This window comes from Myxocyprinus asiaticus, chromosome 41 (genome assembly GCF_019703515.2).
Source record: "Myxocyprinus asiaticus isolate MX2 ecotype Aquarium Trade chromosome 41, UBuf_Myxa_2, whole genome shotgun sequence".
In the NCBI taxonomy this organism is placed as follows: Eukaryota; Metazoa; Chordata; class Actinopteri; order Cypriniformes; family Catostomidae; genus Myxocyprinus; species Myxocyprinus asiaticus.
This window is the reverse complement of record NC_059384.1, coordinates 12,083,132-12,092,068: the sequence shown is the minus strand read 5'-3', so window position 1 is coordinate 12,092,068 and position 8,937 is coordinate 12,083,132.

The window sequence follows — 8,937 nt, the reverse complement described above, 5'->3', positions numbered from 1 at the left end:
ATTGAGTTAACCTCACTTAAATCAGATCTTTCCAAATTACTCCACTCAATTTAACAGCCTGCTTCTAACTAGCAACAGTACTCATTAGCACATAATAAATATATTTTTGTTCAATATGATAAGGATGGTACTGTTGAGGGTTTATTGATTCTCAATCAATCTGTATGCTGATGATCCTTCAGTCTTTGCTTCATGACAATAACAATTTACACATTGTACAATGTTATAAATCACCCATCCTCGACCCATCCTCAACCTAACCATTAGCATCACTCTTCTCCACAATGGTAACCTCCGAAAAAATATCCACCATGACAGAAACATCTCTAAATCCCAACATAACAGAACATTAAAATACTAACAAGTCTCTTACTTCTTTCATTTTGTGTAGAAATACATTTAAATAACACTTAATTTCAAAATTTACTCTCCCAATCCAGATCTTATGCAAACCATGCTGGGAAATGTAAATCCCCTGTCCCATTTCAGAAATACTTTGATGCAACAAATCTTTTTCACATAGTCCCAACACAATTGGATTAAGTAAACATAGTTGAATTGTACACAGTGAAATTATGTTGAGACCAAATGCTAAAGAACTGTGTTGGATTAACTCAATTTAATTAAGTAAATTGAGAAAGCAGTAAAAATTATGTTGCGTGAACACTATCCGTTAGAAGTCCGAATCAATTTGATAATTTCATATCATTGTAATCATATAACTTTTTTATGACTATGTTGAATTTTACTTGGACTTTACACAATATAATTATGTTCTCATCTCAAACATAAATGTATTAGGTTGATTTTAAGTGTACTGGTTTAGTATATTCAATAGAGCTGCTTACCATTCACTCTCTGTTATGGGCCATGTGAATATTAGCATAATACAATGTGGCAAACAATGTTGCGCCAAACACCAGTACAAGTATACACAGATATAATCCAATTATCCAGGTGTGTAGCTCCAAAAATAGGCAAACGGAAGCAATGATGAATCAGCACTCAAAAATGGGCTAAATCTCACATCAGTTTATATACGTATATCAAATCAAGTCAAGTCATTTTTATTTGTATAGCGCTTTTCACAACACTTATCCTTTCAAAGCAGCTTTACAGGAAATCATGCATTAGCAAAAACAAAACAAAAATGAAACTGTAATATCTATAATGTCTTACAGTGATCATTGTGTAGTTTGATTAAATATGATTGTAAAATTTGTATAGAAATTAAATAATTCAATTATAATTGTATTTAGAACCCCTGTGAGCAAGCTGAAGGCGATTGTGGCAAGGAACACAAAACTCCATAAGATGTTGGTTAATGGAGAAAATAACATTGGGAGAAACCTCACTGTGGGAGCCAGTTCCCCTCTGGCTAAACAACTTGAATATGATGCCAATATTAGTTATTTTCAGGGCTGGGGAGTAACAAAATACATGTAACGGGATTACGTATTTAAAATACAAAATATAAGTAACTGTATTCCACTACAGTAACAATTTACAGTTACATTCAAAAAGTATTTTGATTACTGAAGGGATTACTTTGCATTTTATTGTCATTTGTTTCATTTAATATTTAGTCCTTTCAGATGGAAAACATTTATACATATAAATGATGCGATCCAAAGTGCATTTGAACAGCGGTGAAACACTTTCTTATGATGTGTTACATTCATACAAGCAGACAGAGAAGTAAGTTTGAAGTAAGTTTGGAGCACAAGAAATAGAAATAAACCTTGTGTAAATTGTCAGCTTTACGCCAAGCTAAAATGCTATTTCTAGCCATTTTACATGCACATATTACCAGGCACGATCATATTTTTTTATCAAGAAAATTCACTTTGGATCATAATTTCTTTTTTCTAGTAAGACTTTTGAGATTAGGGCAAAAATCATATTCTTGATAATAATGTTTGTATTGTTTTCCTGTAAAAATATCTAAACGTCTTTAAAACAAAATCAATTTGATTTATCTTGTTTTAGAAACAGCACTGCATAAGATATTTATGTTGTTCAGAGAATGTATTTTTAACATGTGTATTTTGTCTTACTGTACTGGCAGAATTTTTATAGTCAAAACAAGTGAAAAAATCCAAAGTAATCCAAAGTATTTAGAATACATTTGTAGCGAAGACGCCGGGGCAGTAGTGTTAAGATCCATGTGCAGTTTAATAAGACAAATAAATAGTAAAAACAAAGTAACAAAACAAAGAGCAAAAACAAAGGCAAGCAAGGGATCGGTACACAGATAGGCAGTCCAGAAAGGCAAACAAAGTAAGTCCGATAGGCAGAGGGGTAATCCATTAAACAGGCAGTAAATCCAAAACACCCACAAGAAGGCTAGGGAATTCGGAGAACAGGCAGGAGTCAAACACAGGGTAATCAATGATAGTAATAACGCTCAGATTTGTAGACTAGGCAAACAAGACTTTGTGTTGAATGTGTGGAAACTTAAATAGACAGGGTTAAATGTGATACAGGTGGAAGAGCAATCAGTCTGACAGGAGGATTATGGGAAATGTAGTTCGTGAAATGTTAAAACTCAGGTGATGGCGACCTCTGGTGGCGTTCGGGGGAGATGGTAGGCACTGTGGGTGTAACAGAGCCCTCCCCCCCTGTGAACGGCTCCTGACGTGAGGAGGTTGTCTATGTCGGGGTCTACCTCAACCTCTGGGAGCGGGTCGATGAGGGAAATTGCGGTGAAACTCAGTGATGAGATTAGGGTCCAGAATGTCCTCAGAATTAGTCCAGGAACATTCCTCGGGACCGTAGCCTTCCCAGTCCACCAAATATTGAAGTGTCCGACCCCGGCGTCGAGAGTCCAGGAGCTTGTGTACCCAAAAGACTTCTTCTCTGTCAATGAGGAATGGAAGGGGTCTCTGAGGGTCTTGAGAACTTTCCTCTCTTGGAAGTGCCACAGGTTTGAGCAGGGACACATGAAATGTAGGGGAAATATGGTAGTTAGCAGGGAGCTGAAGTTTAAATCATACAGGGGTAATTTGAAGGAGAATTTTAAAAGGGCCAACATACCTGGGACTTAGTTTCTTGCACGGGCGTCGTAGACGAAGGTCTCGGGTTGATAGCCAGACCCATTGTCCAGAAGCATAGTTGGGACCTGGGCGGCGATGGAGATTGGCTTGTTCACTTTGTCGACGAATGGCATGTAGTAGGTGGACATGAGCTTGGTCCCAGATAGCCTCTCTGCGTTGCATCCAGTTGTTGACAGCGGGAACATCGGAAGGTTCCCCGGACCAGGGAAAGAGTGGTGGTTGAAACCCTAAGATGCATTTGAACGGTGTGGTTCCGGTGGCAGGTTTGAACAGAGAGTTCTGAGCATATTCAGCCCAGGGTAGGAAACAGTTCCAGTCGTGTTGGTTGACTTGACAGTAGGCTCAAAGGAATTTACCCAGGTCCTGGTTTAGCTATTCTACTTGACCATTAGATTGAGAGTGATAACCAGAAGTTAGACTCACGTTGACGTTGAGTAATTTGAAGAATGCGGACCAGACTCGGGAGGTGAACTGGGGACCACAGTTGGAGACAATGTCCTCAGGAAGGCCATAAAGGCAGAAAACTTAATGAAACAGGCTCTCTGCACATTCCATGAACGAAGGAAATTTGGACAGAGGGATGAATCTACAGGCTTTAGAGAATTGATCCACCACGGTTAGGATGGTAGTGAAACCCTGCGAGTTGGGTAGATCTGTGACACATGACCTGAAAAAAGACATTTTTGATCAAATCTAGACTGGCCCCATTTCCAGCAGCCATCACTCCAACACCTTATCCTTGAGTAATCATGCTAAATTGCTAATTTGGCACTAGAAAATCACTTGCCATTATATCAAACACAGTTGAAAGCTATTTGGTTAGTTAAATGAAGCTTAACATTGTCTTTGTTTTTGAGTTGCCATAGTATGCAATAGACTGGCATGTCTTAAGGTCAATATTAGGTCAAAAATGGCAAACAAGAAACAGCTTTCTCTATAAACTCATCAGTCAATCATTGTTTTGATGAATGAAGGCTATAAAATGCTTGAAATGGCCAAAAAACTGAAGATTTCATACAAAGGTGTACACTACAGTCTTCAAAGACAAAGGACAACTGGCTCTAACAAGGACAGAAAGAGATGTTGAAGGTCCAGATACAACTAAACAAGAGGATAAGTACATCAGAGTCTCTAGTTTGAGAAACAGACACCTCACATGTCCTCAGCTGATAGCTTCATTGAATTCTACCCACTCAACACCAGTTTCATGTACAACAGTAAAGAGAAGACTCAGGGATGCAGGCCTTATGGGATGAATTGCAAAGAAAAAGCCACTTTTGAAACAGAAAACAAAAAGAAAAGGTTAGAGTGGGCAAAGAAACGCAGACATTGGACACAGATAATTGAGTGTTATGGATCTTAACCCCATTGAGCATTTGTGGGATCAGCCAGACCGTAAGGTGCATGAGAAGTGTCCGACAAGACAGCCACATCTATGGCAAGGGGTGAAATGTCACCTGAGTATCTGGACAAACTGACAGCTAGAATGCCAAGGATCTGCAAAGCTGTCATTGCTGCATTTTCTGATGAGAGCACAACACCTCAATGCAATGGCATACAATTCAGTGAAATTATGAATGGTACTTAACTAATCCAACCAGCAGCACATTAGAAAAAAATGAGCTTTTAAAACTTACCATTGAAGTTTACTACGCAGGTCTGCAGTCAAGAGCGTTAACTTCCAATGCTCATATTAACAGCTGACATAAATATGATGGAAGCTTTTTATTGGCTCAGGGGCAAAGGTAGACTAGCCCCTCAGGCCATCTTTGAATGCTCGATGCACATGCACATGACATTCTCCAGATCTCCATTGAGGATGAAGGGCTAGCCCCATGCATAGCAAATGAGAATGATTAAATGGCTTTTACGCAACATACCTTAATAATAATATAATTTCTCAAAAGAATATATACTTTTTTCTTGTATAATGAACTTAAAACACTTTTAAGTTACGGAAAATATATTATTTCTTAAAATAAATGTATGATAATGCCATGCAATTTGCACAACAGCGCCACCTCTGGCGGGGCTTAGCCCCACTTGCCCCAATATACAGATGCGGCTGCCTAGAGAAGAGATATATTTGGAATAATAACCCGTTCTCACACAATATCTGTTACGGATTCAATCCACACAAGTTTCGTTTTTTGGAACCAGGTGCGAGAGCGTTTAATGAGACCACAAAAGGTTTAAAGGAAATGCATGGTGAGATCAAAGTACAGATGGGATGACACAGGTAAGTAAACAGGTAAGTTACGGTAAGTAGACTTCTCAGGATGATGAAGGTGCAAGGTGAGTATCCAGGAAACATTGTCCACAGAACTTAGGAGGAAGAAGCAGGCAGAGAAACTTGGTAATCAAAAACAAACAACAAGGTAAATCTTCAAACTTCGATAAACTTAAATTTACAGTGCATGGGAGCAGCGTGGTGAAACTATAGTCCTTAGTGAGATTTGACAGTGAACTGAAGTGAAGGTGACTTATTTAAGCAGTCCTTGATGAGTGAGCTGATTGTGAGCAGGTGTGGTGAATTAGAAGTCGGGAGAAGAGGAGCGGAACACTGTGGGAGGTGGAGAGCCCGAGGGAGGCCACGGGCCACTCCCGAGGACCGATACCCCCGACGCCGTGGATGCAGGAGCTGGGTGGTCTGGATGATCCGCATGGAAGGTGGATAGCAGTGAGGGGTCCAGGATGTCATCTCGAGCCACCCAAGAACTTTCTTCTGGGCCGTACCCCTCCCAGTCGACCAGGTACTCAAGACGAGGCCTCAGGTGCCTGGAGTCCAGGATTCCCTGCACGGAATACACTGGATCATCCTCCAGGAGTGGCAGAGGGGCCTCATCACCTCCATCGGGCTCTGTGTGAGAAAGAGACTGTGGAGGATGGTAGGGTTTTAGTAAGGATTCGTGAAAGGTAGGTGCAATTCTGTAATGCTGTGGTAGTTGGAGACGATAAGTGACAGGATTAATTTGTTCTACATTAGAGAAAGGACCAATAAAGCAAGGACTTAGCTTTTGACATGTTAGTCAGAGTCTGATGTCTCTGGTAGGAAGTCAGACCTCCTGCCCGGGCTGGTATTGTGGTGGATCTGAGTGGTGGACATCGGCCTGGCTCTTCTGCCGTCTTACAGCCTGCTGAAGGTGGACATGAGCCGCATTCCAGACCCTCTCACACGTCTTAAACCAGTGATCTATTGCGGGACTTCAGATGGTTCTCCTGACCAGGGGAACAGCGGAGGTTGGATGCCGAGTACGCACTGGAATGGAGTGAGGCCGGTGGTCTGCTGGTGGAGAGAGTTCTGTGCATACTCAGCCCAGGGAAGATAGCGACTCCAGTGATCCTGATGATGATGACAGTAGGTCCGTAGGAAGTGGCCGATCTCCTGGATCTTCCGTTCCATCTGCCCGTTCATCTGTGGGTGATAACCAGAAGAGAGACTAACTGACACACCCAGAAGTGAAAAGAAAGCTCTACATACCTTCGAAATGAACTGGGGTCCTCGGTCTGATACTATATCCTCCGGGAGTCCGAAGTTCCTAAACACTTGATGGAAAACGGTCTCCGCCATTTCGAAGGTTGCTGGTAAGCCCTTCAGCAGTACCAATCAGCAGGCCTTGGAAAGACGGTCTACTACCACAAGGACACTGGTGAACCCCTCAGAAGAAGGCAGGTCGGTGATGAAGTCTCTCCTAGGTGGGACCAGGACCTTTGTGGAATGGACAGGGGAAGAAACTTTCCGGCTGGGAGATGTTGGGGAGTTTTGGAGATAGCACATTCAGAGCAGGCTTGTACAAACTGTCAAACATCTGAGGCCAACAGTAACGGTTGCGGAGGAGTGAGAGGGTCTGTGCTATTCTGGGATGACCAGAGCCTGGAGAGGAGTGGGCGGCTTCAAGGAGGGAATGATGGAGCGAGGCTGGTACATACATGTGGTTGGGTGGATATTCAGCCAAAGGAGGGTCTGCCACGAAAGCTTGGACGATTTCATCATCCAGGCCCACCGGATAGGACTCACGAAGATGGTGAGAGGCAGGATGGGATCTGGAATGGTGGTATTGTGTTCTGGAGAGTGTAATCGTGATAATGCATCGGCCTTGACATTTCTGGATTACGGACGATAGGTTACCGAGAAGGAGAATCGGATGAAGAATAGTGTCCATCTGGTACCCAATGAAGTTCATAATGAATTTTCTAAGTCCTGGCACACACCCTTCTCAGCACGCTCGCACAGTGACTCCATCCTCTCTCATGTGGATCATGGGGAAGAGAATGGCTATGCCCAACTACCCCGTGTGGAGGAGGCGGTAGCGGCACACCTCTGCCAAGTGAGTAACTGGGCGTGGAAATCACGCCCCATACATCCTTCCAAGCCGTGTCAAAAAACATCCGCACTGGCTGGAAAAGCTTACTCAGCAGCAGGACAAGCTGAATCAGCACTCCACGCAATGGTGGTGCTCCAAGTATTTCAAGCCAAGCTCCTCAAGCAAATGGACGAGCAAGGCTTTGATCCAGAGACTTTCAAAGAGCTCCGCACCACTAGAGACACTACAGTAAACCAAACTGCCCTCTGTCCCATTACGCGGATGCATGGTGAGCCCTAACGGATATTTCAGAATGGGTACAAAAAATGATCGAACGTGGTTATATGATCCAATTTGCACGCCACCCACCCCGTTTCAACGGTGTTCTGTCTTCCACGGTTTTGTCCGAAGATGTGTGTGACAATGAGGAGGGCGGGGTCAGGCCGAGACTTCGCACGCCTGGCCCCCAATCGGGCTAGTCAACCGAGGAGAGCAATAAGTGCAGCGGAATGTGGCAGTTCGGGAGAGAGAGAGCCACATGCAGCTGCCATGTTTGCATTTGTGTTCTGTGTCTTTTTGTTTAAGTTTTCATTAAACCATTACTTTGACTGTTCAGCCGGTTCCCGCCTCCTCCTTTCCCATTTTAACCTTGTTACAACGCGCCAGGGTTACGAGCCGAAATACACAATCTCCTCGTGAAAAGCACAGTAGAGATTCTGCCAAATTGTCAAGCCCAAAAAGGGTTTTATAGCTGTTATTTTTTTGTCCAAAAGAAAGACGTCGGGCTTCGGCCAATCCTGGATCTGAGACATTTAAATCACGCACACACAAAGTGCCCGTTCAAAATGATTACTCAGAAACGGATCTTATCGCATGTACGATTGGTTTGCGTCGATAGATCTGAAGAATGCGTACTTTCATATCCAAATTGTACGATATCACAGGATGTATTTGATCAGTTCAAAGTCCTGCCTTTTGGACTGTCTATGTCTCTTTGCACGTTCACAAAGTGCATCTATGCGGTTCTTACACATGAGACCTCTTCAGTGCTGGCTCAAGCGCCGTGTGCCACGACATGCTTGGCGCCAAGGACGCATGCGCATCACTATATCCCACTGCTGTATAGCTGCTTTAGCACCTTGGACAGCTCCTGCCTTTTATCAGCAAAGTGTCGCACTAGGGCAGATTGTCTGGTGGAAAGTGGTGACTACGGATGCTTCCAACACAGGTTTGGGTACGGTGTGTGATGGACGCCTGACTTTCAGCACCTGGACAGGTGCAAAAAAGCTTGGAACATCAACCGCCTAGAGCTATTGGCTGTAGTCCTAGCCTTAAAGGAAAAATCATGACAGTTGTGACATAAATAATCTGCCAAGGTGGAATTCATTCAATGCCACTGTTGAGACTGATGCCTCACCTCCTCCTATGGAGTGAGTGTCATCTCCTCTCCCTGAGAGCAACATATGTCCCAGGCCGCCTGAATTACAGCGCGGACCTATTGTCATGCCAAGGGGTGATACCGGACGAATGGAGACTTCATCCTCAGGATTTGGGAATATTCGGCAAAGCAGAAATCA